The sequence below is a fragment of the Anomaloglossus baeobatrachus genome, chromosome 1, assembly GCF_048569485.1.
Source record: "Anomaloglossus baeobatrachus isolate aAnoBae1 chromosome 1, aAnoBae1.hap1, whole genome shotgun sequence".
NCBI classification, from domain to species: domain Eukaryota; kingdom Metazoa; phylum Chordata; class Amphibia; order Anura; family Aromobatidae; genus Anomaloglossus; species Anomaloglossus baeobatrachus.
This window is the reverse complement of record NC_134353.1, coordinates 29,187,595-29,201,036: the sequence shown is the minus strand read 5'-3', so window position 1 is coordinate 29,201,036 and position 13,442 is coordinate 29,187,595. Positions and strand designations below refer to the sequence as shown.

General features: G+C 46.4%; 1 protein-coding gene across 1 annotated transcript in view; it reads left to right on the top strand.

The window, feature by feature from the left end:
* SFXN5 (sideroflexin 5) overlaps positions 1-13,442 on the top strand; it is a 261,225-nt gene that overhangs the window by 12,826 nt on the left and 234,957 nt on the right. The window lies entirely within an intron of this gene.

Genomic DNA, 13,442 nt, shown 5'->3' with positions numbered 1-13,442 from the left:
TATGAAGGAGTGATCTGAAAGATCTGGAGACGATCTGTATGGAGGAGTGATCTGAAAGATCTGGAGCAGATCTATCTGTATGGAGGAGTGATCTGAAAGATCTGGAGACGATCTGTATGGAGGAGTGATCTGGAGACGATCTGTATGGAGGAGTGATCTGAAAGATCTGGAGAAGATCTGTATGGAGGAGTGATCTGAAAGATCTGGAGACGATCTGTATGGAGGAGTGGTCTGAAAGATCTGGAGAAGATCTGTATGGAGGAGTGATCTGAAAGATCTGGAGACGATCTATACGGAGGAGTGACCTGAAAGATCTGGAGACGATCTGTACGGAGGAGTGACCTGAAAGATCTGGAGACGATCTGTACGGAGAAGTGACCTGAAAGATCTGGAGATGATCTGTACGGAGGAGTGACCTGAAAGATCTGGAGATGATCTGTACGGAGGAGTGACCTGAAAGATCTGGAGATGATCTGTATGGAGGAGTGACCTGAAAGATCTGGAGACGATCTGTATGGAGGAGTGATCTGAAAAATCTGGAGCAGATCTGTTTGGAGGAGGGATCTGGAGACGATCTGTACGGAGGAGTGATCTGGAGACGATCTGTATGGAGGAGTGATCTGAAGATCTGGAGACGATCTGTATGGAGGAGTGATCTGAAAGATCTGGAGACGATTTGTATGGAGGAGTGACCTGAAAGATCCGGAGACGATCTGTATGGAGGAGTGACCTGAAAGATCTGGAGACGATCTGTACGGAGGAGTGACCTGAAAGATCTGGAGACGATCTGTACGGAGGAGTGACCTGAAAGATCTGGAGACGATCTGTACGGAGGAGTGACCTGAAAGAGCTGGAGACGATCTGTACGGAGGAGTGACCTGAAAGATCTGGAGACGATCTGTACGGAGGAGTGACCTGAAAGATCTGGAGACGATCTGTACGGACGAGTGACCTGAAAGATCTGGAGACGATCTGTATGGAGGAGTGACCTGAAAGATCTGGAGACGATCTGTATGGAGGAGTGACCTGAAAGATCTGGAGACGATCTGTTTGGAGGAGGGATCTGGAGCAGATCTGTATGGAGGAGTGATCTGAAGATCTGGAGACGATCTGTATGGAAGAGTGGCTGGAATCCTGGCTGCAGTGTGTGCAAACCTGGTCAAGGTCCGACCTCTGTAACTGCAAACAAAGGTTTTTACTAATTAAGTTGTGTTTTTTTTATTGTATCAAACACTTATTTCATCCAATAAAATGCTAATTAATTATTAAAGAATCATACAATGTGATTGTCTGGATTTTGTTTTTTTTAAGTGAATTTTCAATAGATTGGTATAGAGCAGCATACACCAGTATAGACCAGTGCACACCAGTATAGGGATGACCGAGTGACCTATATGTAATACATAACTTTTATCGCTCTGTTATAACCAGCAGTGATAAAAAGTGCAGCCAACAATACAAGTAATAAAGCCTTGTAGTCTGCGGCGCTGCGGGCGAGGAGCTCTTATCTGGAGACATAATCTCAATGGAACATCAGAAGACACCACAAATGTTAGCCCCCCCCCTACAAGTGTTAGCGCCCCCACAGTCTTGGTCCTATATGCAGCTGAAATATTGGGTAAACTCCTGTCTCCGAGGGCGCGGAGACTATTTTAGTTCCACCCCAGTCCGCGGGATATGTGGACGGTGATCAGCGCCCTCAGATGGACGTTTGTGTTTTTTTTTTTTTTTTGTCTCGCCCTTTGTCGACCCCTGAAGCAGTATCTCGGATCGCGTTTTGTATCTGGACTTGGACCCTTTGATTTCCCGTCCTATCCACGGTTTATAGTCACACCCTTACTCTCAGTAGGTGACATTGCCGGTTGTGTCCGCCGTCATCCTGCCCTGCGATATTTATGACCCGGGTGCGGAGCTGCACTCTCGTAATGCAGTTACTCATTAGACAAGTTCTATCCTCTTGGCTGGAGACTCATTTTCTGGTTGTTGTTGGGGCTGACTTATTTTTTATTTCCCCTTCATCTGGCTTTTATATCTTGAAGTCCCTCTTATCTTTCAAATGGTTACAGAATCTCGGGGTCTCGTCACACTGACAGTGGTGGGAGCGATTTGTGGCAGAGGAGTCATTGCTGTCAGTCCCAATGTTACTCCTTACTGAGTGGAGTGTAACAGTGTGTCCCTCCCCCGCCTGTGCTCATGGTGTAATAGTCTATCTCTCCTTGACTGTCCTGTATGTACTAGTGATGAGGGATTGTTTCTTCTCAGCATGGGACTTCTCCAATCCACAACTTGGTAAACAAGAAAGAGCCAGGACTTCTAAAGTCCATTCATGTATCAAGTGTCCAGGCATAGTTCGACTCTTCTGCCCACCTTAGGGGCTGATCCCAGGAGAGAAGAACAATGAGACCCATGTTAGGTCAGTTAGTTGGATCTCGGCTGGAGAAGGACTAGGACCTATTGCTGAGGCTGGATCCTAGAGCCTCTGTATGGACTGTTACAGACTGGAGATCAGTGGCCACGTGGGATTGCGTTTTGTTGTTCACCCTGTTGGACTCAAGGAACTCATAAGGACCATTGCCATATTTTCCCTGGCGTTGGAATAGCGGGAGGCGCCCCTGGATCTTTTTTTTTGTTGTGGTCTCCTTGCAGACTTTAAGGATTTATATTTGTTTGGTGCTTTTATCTTTGTGGTTCTAATAAAGCCCTTTTGGATTGTTCCTTGGCCTGGCGTCCCTCACTGCTCTGCCGCTTACCCCGTCACATGGAGTTCTGCATTTTCCTCCATCTCCTCGCAGTATTGCTGCGGACATGGTGGAGCGCAGGCTTCCTGTTAGCGGCTCTGCTGCACGGTCTGGGTGTAGTCACGACATTTTCAGTATGGTACATGCCTTGGTGCTTGTTCCTGATACTTTGATCTCTCTCCTGCCGTCATGTCTGTACATTAGCAAAATCTCATGTGCCACGTGTGCGTGGTGTGGTCTTTTTTACTGGATGCCTCCAAATAGAAAAGCAACTTGGGCAACTGACCCAAAATGGCACTATTTTGGCAATTGTTGGAGGAATATGGGCCTATGGTTTCGTTCTGAATATGTGCTAATTGTGACTTTGGTCCCAATCTTGGATTTTTTTTTTGTTCCAACTCAGTCCTTGGGTATTTGCTTCTCCTGTTCCTGATCCTTGGCCAGTCCAATTCTCTGGCCATTAGTATCCTGACCTGCTGTTTGGGGATGACTTTTTCTGGCTGTGTTCCTGGCTCATCTGCAATCCATTCAGCCCAGCTGCCACCAATCCATGTCCATTCAGAGGATCACAACCTGGAAATCTGACCGGGAATGTCCATAATTCCTTGATGGGTTCAAGTGTGCGGACCAGGAAGACTGTGTAGACTCTGCACCCCGGTCTAGCCTGTGTCATGATTCCTCCACTCTGTGATCAGGGTGTGTTGAGCTATCTGTTGGGTGAGTGACAGCTCAGTTGTCCAACCCGGAGCTGAGGTGTTCTAAGCTGTCAATGTTCTGAGTGACCACTCAGTCATTCAATCTTATACTGGGAGGTGCTGGGTTTCTGCAGGTGTTCCCTGTTCCCGGTATTTGCCCAGCTACTTAGCTGAGCAGTTTATCCCAGAGGACTGCCAGTCTTTGCCTTCTGCTCAGTTGTGCTTTGACCTTTTTATCTGATCTTGGTGTTAAGATTTCTGTTGCCAGACTTCTGACCTCCTCTGACCTTCCTTCTGCCTAGTCATTTTGCTCTGATCCGCTAATCTCCAGGTATTCTGACTCCGGACCGTGACCTGACTATGCCTCTGTCTATCCCCTTAAACTTTGATGTGCTAGCCTGGTATCTGACCACTGAATGTTTGATTACCCTACCTAACGACTTGTCCGTGTAGAGACTAGTGTTGCAGCCTGCACCTGGATGCTAAGCTTGGTCAATCCCTAGCAGGAGTGCCACCATTACACGTGAACCACTCTCCACTGTGTAGGCGATGCCCCAAGAGGAACGGATGTGTAAAAATTCCTTGTTGGAACTTCTCCACTTCTCTTTGGTATCTTAACTCGGAGAACCATAAAGTCCAACTCCCAGCACTTATCATCCCTTCTGGAAGTATGAGTGGTGAAGGTCCAGGTCATTCCGTTGCATATTCCTTCCCATCACTGGGAGACCTTTGTGACTTCTGTGGTGGTTCCTTAGGTTATCTTCTACCACTTGCTATGATGGAGTGATCTTGCATGTATAATACAGTCATGGACTCTCAAGCATGTAAGAACACCATGGACGAGGCCCCACCACTCTGCAGTCACACAACCACAGCAGCAATGGACACCACGAAACACCAACACCAAGTGAAGGAAGCTGGTGGTCTTCATTATAAATGGAACAGAGCTTGACTCCTCCTTTGGGAGATCCTCGTACAATCCTAGCTCATGACTGTGCAATGGGCGAGCGCTGCCCAATTCTCACTCCGATCCCCATGCCTCTTCATACGACTGGAGAGGCATATGCGGGCAACAGTCAATCACTGTTGTCACAATGTCGTTAATAGTCGTCTTTGGGATCTTGACAACAGCATGAAAGATAAAAATGGTTGACCAAAACTCAAGTGGTTTCAGCCAAGCACTGATGAGTATCTCCAACCTTGACAGGTGGCAACTTTAAGTCACTGCGTATTTATTATTGTTCATGCAAAATTTTCAAATGATGGTACTTGACAGCATTCTGCTCTTCCACCATCTTGCGGCAGCACACAATGGGTGCCTCCTCACCGTCTGGCTCCCGTTGTTTGGATACCATTAGGTGCTTTCTGAATCTGAACATGCTGAGAACGTAGCTGTGTTGTATCAGGAGGTAGACTAAATCTCTCAAACACTGACTTGATTGTATTAAATAAAGGCGAACTTTCCGTATGACTACGAGGATTCCTTCCAACGTCTGCAGTGCATCCAGGAAAGACTCCTTCTTCTCGTTCTGACCACGAGCCCAGAGTATTTGCCAAGCTGTTAATTTGCTAATTGCTGAACTCAGCTGCTGCTAAATGAAGCTCGATCATCTGATTAGATTTATGTGTATGCATGCGTAGGACGAGAGGGAGATGATGGAAGTGGACCACATTCTTGCATAAGTAAAGGCGGCTATGATATTGTCCTCTCCAGTCATCACTATGGGCAGAGGTCATCTGCCTGTGTGAACAAGGTCAACAGTAATTCTGGGATGTATAGTCCTAAAGTCACTTTGCCTGTTTCAAGTCACAATGGAGAATGTTTCTTCCGGTTGCCTTGCCTTATATTGAGGTCTTTCGTAGGGTTGGCCAAGTATCTGGTTCAAGATGGAGTCAACATTGCCCTTAAATACTTTATTTTCCTAATCCTGGATTAGGACAAATTGTAGCAAAGTAAATTATAGCATGGAGGCCTATCTGGGCTTTATGAATTTCTGTAACTAGCCCCCTTGTAAATGAAGAGAGGAGACCGTGGCCCTGGAATGGGGGAATCATTGAGACCCTTCCTGACCATCTGTAACGGGATAGTATAGATGGAACTAGAGCTTCTAGACTGGCCTTAAGTCTAGGGACCCTGCGTTGCCCTTATCCTGATGGTAGATTTAGAGGTAGTCAGGGTCAAACCTCCAGCATAGGCCTGTCTCCTATCCAGGCTCTAACAACTAAGTCCCCACCACTGAGGGGATTGACATGGGCGGAGCTCAACAACACACAAACAGATGGGGGTAAACAAAAACCTAAACATACCACTAGCCTGCACCAGGGGATGCCCAAGGAGTAAGGGTAAGGGTACAACGAAATAAGGAGGTAGAAGAAACCACTACAGTAACCACAGAATAGTAGCTGCAGTAAGACACGTCCACTCTGCTCCCTGGCTAGCTCCAACTGAACGAATAACCAGCAACAAGTCCAGGAAGCAGAGGTCCGGCAATTGCTTAACTACCGCCAGCTGAGGCAGCCTGCTGCTGCAAAAGAAAGTGCATTAACCCCACCAATACCAAAAGGAAAAAGCCCGTTTAAGGCCTCTTTCACACGTCCGTGTAAAACACGTCCGTGGTGTAGGTGCATGCTTGTGTGTGTCCGTGTGTGTTTTCAGCATGTGTTATCCGTGGGACATCCGCATAGCACACTGACAGCATTAATTTTTATACTTGCCTGTCCATGGTGCTGATGTCTCTGGCGCTGCTGCTTCTGGTCTTCGGTGCAGTGAATATGCAATGAGCATAATGAGTGGGGGTCGGAAGCAAGTGACAGCAGCGGCAGAGACAGCAGCGCTGGAGAAGGTGAGTGTAGAAGTTAATTTTATTTCACAGAAACGTGTATTTTTTCCGGTCCGTGTGACACCCATGCTGCCAGAGAAAATTGGACATGTCTACATGTGGAGCACACGGACACACGTATGCTCCACACGGTCCATGGGAAAACACGCACGTGTGCGCAAACCCATTGACTTTTATGGGTCTACGTGTGCCGTGTCTCTGGTACGTGTGAAAACGGATATAACGTACTGGAGACATGGATGTGTGAAGGGGGCCTAAAATGCATGGTCTAGATGGTAAGGTGAAAACTAACCCTGAACCTGTCCATATACACGTGACCCCGTCAGAGTGGAGGACTTGTGCCCCTGCTAGAATGGAGTGGGTACACTACTACTGCTCCATTTAATGTCTACTATCGCCATCAATCCAATTGACTACAGCGCCATTCCACCGGTGGCACAAGTCCTTCAGTGGAGGTAGAAGCGGTCAGATCCCTACTTATCCAGCGTGGTCACCATCTATTGAAACAAGAATACTCTTGGGATACCCAATGATTTTGGTGGCACAACATTAAGTCATGCAACAAAAAATTTGCACAGTTGGTCCACATTTCACTATCTTGTGACTATTGAAATACATGAAGATCGAAATTGGGTTGCACATGACGTCCATTGTGTTTCATCATGGCAAAGTTCCATGTGACCAAAAAAAGCGTCAGCTTTGATTTTCAGGGAAAGTCACATGGTGGTTGCCAAAAATAGCCATGATTATGAATAATTTATAGCGTTCTTTAGACTATGACCAGGTACTGGCGGCACAGCCTAAGCAGCAGCTGAATCTGGTGCCACCTCCGGCCATTGCAGGTTTTTGTTCATGCAAAGTTTTCATGCTAAGATGTTTGGGCAAATTGGCTAAAATTGGTAATTTCAGACAACTTTTATCTTGACTTTGAATTTGGGCGGACGTTATTCCTGAGTACTTATTAAAAATCTGCTCTGCCACCATCTTGGATTCCCTCCAACATCTCCTGTACATCCACGAAAGCCTCCTCGTTCTGACCACGAGCCCAGAGTATTTGGCAAGCTTTGATTCCGACCACTGCCCTGGATAGCCCATAGGACTGTACCTTTAAATTGCATCAACCTATCTGAGCAGATGAGCCCTCATATTGGGCGTTGTGAAGAGGAAATATGCGCGCAAGCTGCCACCGAGCATGATGTCAGATCTGGAAGGATGGAGGAGCATTCTTCTCATTTACAAAATAAAAAAAAAACAGGGAATAGAGTGAGGGGGAGACATATTGTGTGGTCTTTTCTGACAGACATTGCAGCTGATGCTCGGAGATCTTGGCAGGACATGGGGGCAGAAAACTGGGAGCGCGGTACTTCCTGAGCAAAAATAGCACCCTGTGTGTAATCCAGAGGCCTTGGTTAGAATGTTCTTCAGCCTCTGCAGACAGTGAAGGAGCTATATTTTTGGTTACAAACCAATCTGGGGTGATTTGGGTTTTCCATTGTGCAGTATCACTAGTGTATTGCTACTTCAGAAACTGTACATAAGTCATTTGGGTTTTTGAGGGGTGTATTTGGGATTGTTCACTCTCTAAATAAGATGCGTGGTTAACCAAAGGGGGCATATGATGAAGGACATGAGATCTTCTGACACTAGAGGATGACACACAAAACATCACACCTGAAGAGCATAGAGTAACAGGAGTCCAAATCATTGCCAAGAATATGCTCCTGGACTTGTTTTTGATCTTTTGTGGATAGAGGAACAAGAGTGATCTCACTTGCCCGTGTGGCTCCTATGTATTTTAATGTTGAGCCGCTATGGATTGTTGGGCACCTCTACGTAGAGGGTTGGTCTAGTTTAGGGTTTGTTGCCGTTGTGAACTGTTGAAACTGCTAGGTCCATTGATGGGAAACATCAAATCCCACAATGGAGGAACGCTGTATCTTGTAGATTACAACACCTTCTGAGGTGGCTCCCTCTACATTTTACAATCAAGATCGTGCTCCTTTTAATTCATGGGAGGATTTGATTCTGGATGTTATGTCAAACAATTTGACCTTTTTGACAAATCTCTTCAACGTGATGTGAGTAGAAACCCTCAGTTGTTAGCTTCTGGTGGCAGAACCCAACTTAATATCTGTATTTCACTACTCCAGAATATAAAATATTCCACGAAAGAAAGATTACTGATGAGATGTATCCCCGAAGATGGGACAGGGCTTTAAACCTGTGTTAGATCCATCTTCAATTTTGCCAGTAGACTAGGGATAAGGGACAGGGGATGGATGTCCCAGGGACCATCTTGTGTCTTCTCCAAGGAGTGGCATGGTGTGCGTCGATGGTTATTTTATGAGGATTGTTGATCGATGAGATCATCTTGCCAAACTTACAGTCCTGTGACTATGTTAACTTGAACTTCTTAATTATATTTGGAGATTTTTCTTAAGAGGCATAGCCCAAATAGAACATTGAGTCGGTGGTAGCTGCCGATGTAGTTGGAACCATTGAAGTTAACCAAAACAACAAATCCTCTCAGATCCTATGGAGTCTCTGTATCGGTGCTGTACAACTGGTGGCCCATCAACCTTACAAAACCACCCTCTTTCTCCTCTTTCGAAAGATGGAGTCCATATATACAAGTGGCAATAAGGCTCATGGAGGGATCTAATCCTACTTTGTATGGTGGTTCTAAGTTTTGTGGATCTGAGTTACTGCTCCTGGCACTCATGGTGGAGGCTGATGAAAGGTCTCCTGTTATACTGGGGGTTGACCACTCAAGTAAGAAGACCGAAAAACAGCAAACTGAGGACTAGGGCCTTAGAAGTACCACTGATGTAGTCATTGACCACATTTAAGGCTCCCGTAACTTGTCGGGTTCATCATGACTCGTCATTATTCTCTTGTTCAAGTTAGTAGGCGCCCACCATCCTGGTGCCAAGAGGTTATAAACACAAGGCATCAATGACCTACAAGAGTCATAAAGATGGGGATGGTTAATTAACCCAATCGGTTCCATATTTTCGAGCTCACTTGTTAGAGGGGGTTAAGGGGCTTCTGTCAGTGAATCATGCTGGACCTCATGAAGTTGCAGGAAGCGCTCGGCGATCCCGTGTGACAGGTCATGAGATGCTCTTATTTCGGATACGCGAAGTTGCCGCAGAGACAGGATGTTGGCAGCTTCGCTCAAAGTGTTCATCTCAAGCTGTACGATTAAGGGAGCGAAATATGTTGCATTATCTTAATCATTTACATTTCATCTGTGTTGATGAAATAATCGCTCAGGAGCATAAAAATACAAGAAATAATAAAGCAGCCGCGCCACCTACGCATCCACCAGGCCCGGGTACAATATGCTGCTAATGCCGACTTAACCATTTACTGCCATGTGATACAAGTCGGTATAATTATTGATACAGATCTGATATTAGTGCTGTGATATCCCCCCTGCATTGGGTATGAGGACAATACCGCCTGCTATTGATATTACAGTACACGGTGCAGTATTATTCCTGCCCCCGAATGAAGAAAAGGCTGTACCTTCTGGAAGCAAATTTCTGAGTTTACAAAAAAACTGATGGTCAGCCTTGGTGGGGTTTTCCTGGTATATGGGAGGTCTTGTGGGATGTTCCCGGTAAATGGCAGGTCTTGTGGGATGTTCCCGGTAAATGGCAGGTTTTGTGGGATGTGCCCGGTAAATGGCAGGTCTTGTGAGGTGTTCCTGGTATATGACAGGTCTTGTGTGGTGTTCCTGGTATATGGCAGGTCTTGTGAGGTGTTCCTGGTATATGGAAGGTCTTGTGGGGTGTTCCTGGTATATGGCAGGTCTTGTGGGATGTTCCTGGTATATGGCAGGTCTTGTGGGATGTTCCTGGTATATGGCAGGTCTTGTGGGATCTCCCTGGTATATGGCAGGTCTTGTGGGATCTCCCTGGTATATGGCAGGTATACGGCGGGTCTTGAGGGATGTTCCTGGTATACGTCAGGTCTTAGATGTTCTTGATATATGACAGGTCTTGTGGGGTATTCTGGGCATATGGCAGGTCAGGGCCGAACCGAATATATGGCAGGTCTTGTAGGGTATTCCTGGTATATGTAGGTCTTGTGAGGTTATTCTGGTATATAACAGGTCTTGTGGGGTGTTCCCGGTATATGACAGGTCTTGGTGGGTGATCCTGATACACAGGGTGGGTTTGTAGGGTGGTCCCGTTACCTGGTGAGTCTTGTGGGGTGTTCTTGGTGTACGGCAGGTCTGTGGTTGTTGTGGGGGAATCCTAATACATTGCGGGTCTTGTGGGATTTTCCCTGGGATGCCGCGGGTTTTGTGGGATGTACCACAGTATATAGAAGATATTGTGGTGTGATGCCGGTATATGGCAGATTTTGTGGGATGATCCCAATAAATTGCAGGTGTTGGTTGTTCTCGGTATATGGCAGGTCTTGTAGGGCGTTTCCAGTATACGGTGGGTCTTGTGGGGTGTTCCCGTTATACAGCGGGTATTGTTGGGTATTTTCGGTATTCGGCAGCTCTTGTGGGGTATTCCCAATATATTCAGCTGGTGTTGTTGGGTTTTCCCTGCTATGCTGTGGATTTTGTGGGATGTTCCCCTGGTATGAGGTGAGTTTTGTGGGGTGTTCTGTGGGATATTGTGGGCCTTGTGGAGTGTTTCACGGGATACTGTGCATCTTTTGGGATGGTCCCTGGGATGTCGCGGGTCTTGTGGCGTGTTCCCTTCTATAAGTTGGGTCTGGTGGGTGGTTCCCCGGGTTGTCGTGGGTCCTGCGAATGTTCCCTGAGTTGCCGTGGATCTTGTGGGATGTTCTCCGGGCTGCCATGGGTCTTGTGGGATGTTCTTCCGGCTGCTGTGGATCTTGTGGGATGCTCCCCAGGATGTCGTGGGTCTGTGGGTCTCTATGATGCTACTAAGCACTGACTGATTTAGGTGACATCCCTGAAATAGGGGGCACTTACTTTCGTCTGAGGTAAATGGATATGTTACTTTTACCTCTCAGGTTTTAGTGAGCGGCTCGGGAGTTCGCCATTGTACCATACTTCTTGTTAGCGAGTTACCGGACCTCGTGGTTCACCTCAGGTGCCACTTTCTGAGTGTTATGGGGTGTATGATGGTGGTCAGACGCGTAACTGATTGTTGGGGGTCCGTATTTCCATATGTTTGGTCAAAAATGGGATTATTAGGTCCCGTAATGCAGGAAAAACCTTTAAATCGGTCATCACACAGGATTGTGAGAGTCCAGACTACCAGATTACGGAGAACGCAGCACAATTGACAGAGTGACCATACTTCTGAGATTCCTCATACTCTGCAGTGCAGAACCACCAGGCTTTCCGAACTTTATATTCCTGCCCCAGTGCCAAAACTACCCCGCCGGGTGTCCTGACTTCTCTGGCTATCCACTGTACATATAGTGCAGAGGATGAGAGGATTTGTATGGAGCCGTTGCTGTCTGTTTCACACAGCAGTCACCTGCCAATTACTGGATTTATGGCCTAAATTACACACAGTGAAACAGTGAAAACGTAGGCCTCATTTATCAATGGTACCAGCAAGGCCCTATGTGTTGCCCATAGCAACCAATCAGAGCTCAGCTTTCATGTTATAAATTTATGTGGCAAAATGAAAGCTGTGCTGTGATTGGTTGCTATAGGAAAAAGACAATATTACTGGCAATCGAGGCCTAGTAACCACTATTTTCCCTCCTAAATTTCTGCTCCGATTCTATAGGGCAATGGTTTTCTTCCTTTCATGGTTTTGTGTAAATTGTTACACAGATGGCCCCAAATCTGCGTGTGTGAATATCCCATTGTATGAGCTGACTTCTGACAATCCTGTATGGCCCCACAATCGTCACCTCTTGTGAATAAATAATAGTTTTATTTCTATAGCACCCAGACTTTACCATTCTAGCGGACATGTACAGATAATATCAGACAAGATAGGAGGGACCAGATTCTGAGGAAAAATTAGAAAGGAGCAATGAACAGTTAGATTAGTAAGGTGAGGTGATAATCCGGTCTAAAGAAATGTTTTTAGAGCACACTTATTACTCTGGACACATGGAATTAATTGGATTGTTCAAGGTAGTGCATTCCAGAGAACTGGTGCAGCACAGGAGAAGTCCTGGAGTCGGGAGTAGAGGGTTTGGAGTATGTTAGTCTTAGATCATTAGCAGAATGGAGAGAATGAGTAGGGTGGTAGAGGTGAGGAGGTGATGTAGGGTGGTACAGGAATATGGAGAGGATGTATAGGGTGTAGACAGAGATATAGGGTGGTGCAGTACTGTGGAGAGGACGGAGAGGGTGGTAGAGATGAGGAGGAGTTGTAGCATGGTGCAGGTCTACGGAGAGGATGGTTAGGATGTAGACAGAAATATTGGAGATGTAGGGTGGTGCCACAGCGTGGAGAAGACACGTAGGATGTATTGACAGAGATAAGGAGATGTAGGATGGTGCAGCACTTTGCAGAGGCAGGTAGGTTGGTAGAGATGAGGAGGAAATGCAGGGTGGTGCAGAACTGTGAAGGCGAAAGGATGGTAGCGATGAAGAGGACATGAACAACAGTGCATCATTGTAGAGAGGACAGGTAAGATATAGACAGCGATGAGGAGCTGATGTAGACTAGTATAGACAGAAATGAGGAGGAGATGTAGGGCTGTGCAGAACTGTGTAGAGCAGTGTTTCTCAACTCCAGTCCTCAAGACCCATCAACAGATCAGGTTTTCCTCAATATTAGACAGGGAATAATTCCATCACCTGTGCAACATTAATGAAAGCCTGAAAACCTGAAAACATGATTTCTTGGTGGGTCTTGAGGACTGGAGTTGAGAAACACTGGTGTAGAGGAAGGGTAGTATGGTAGTTAAAATGAGGACAAGATGTAGGGAGGTGCAGCACTGTGGTGGAGTGATCAGGTAGGACAGGAGAGATGAGGAGATGTAGGGTGCTGTAGACATGAGGAGGGGTGATGTCACTGGACGATGTGTATAATTGGGTGTTCAACTGGGGCAGTGAATAGAGAAAAGAGGAAGGAGTTTGGGATTGAATACCTGAGGAACGCATAATTATGTAATAAACTCAATAGCCCAAGCAACGGTGGCCATATTCAATTGTGTCGGGATTGCCATAGGTAATTCCATCACGAATTTGTCAAAGGAGATAC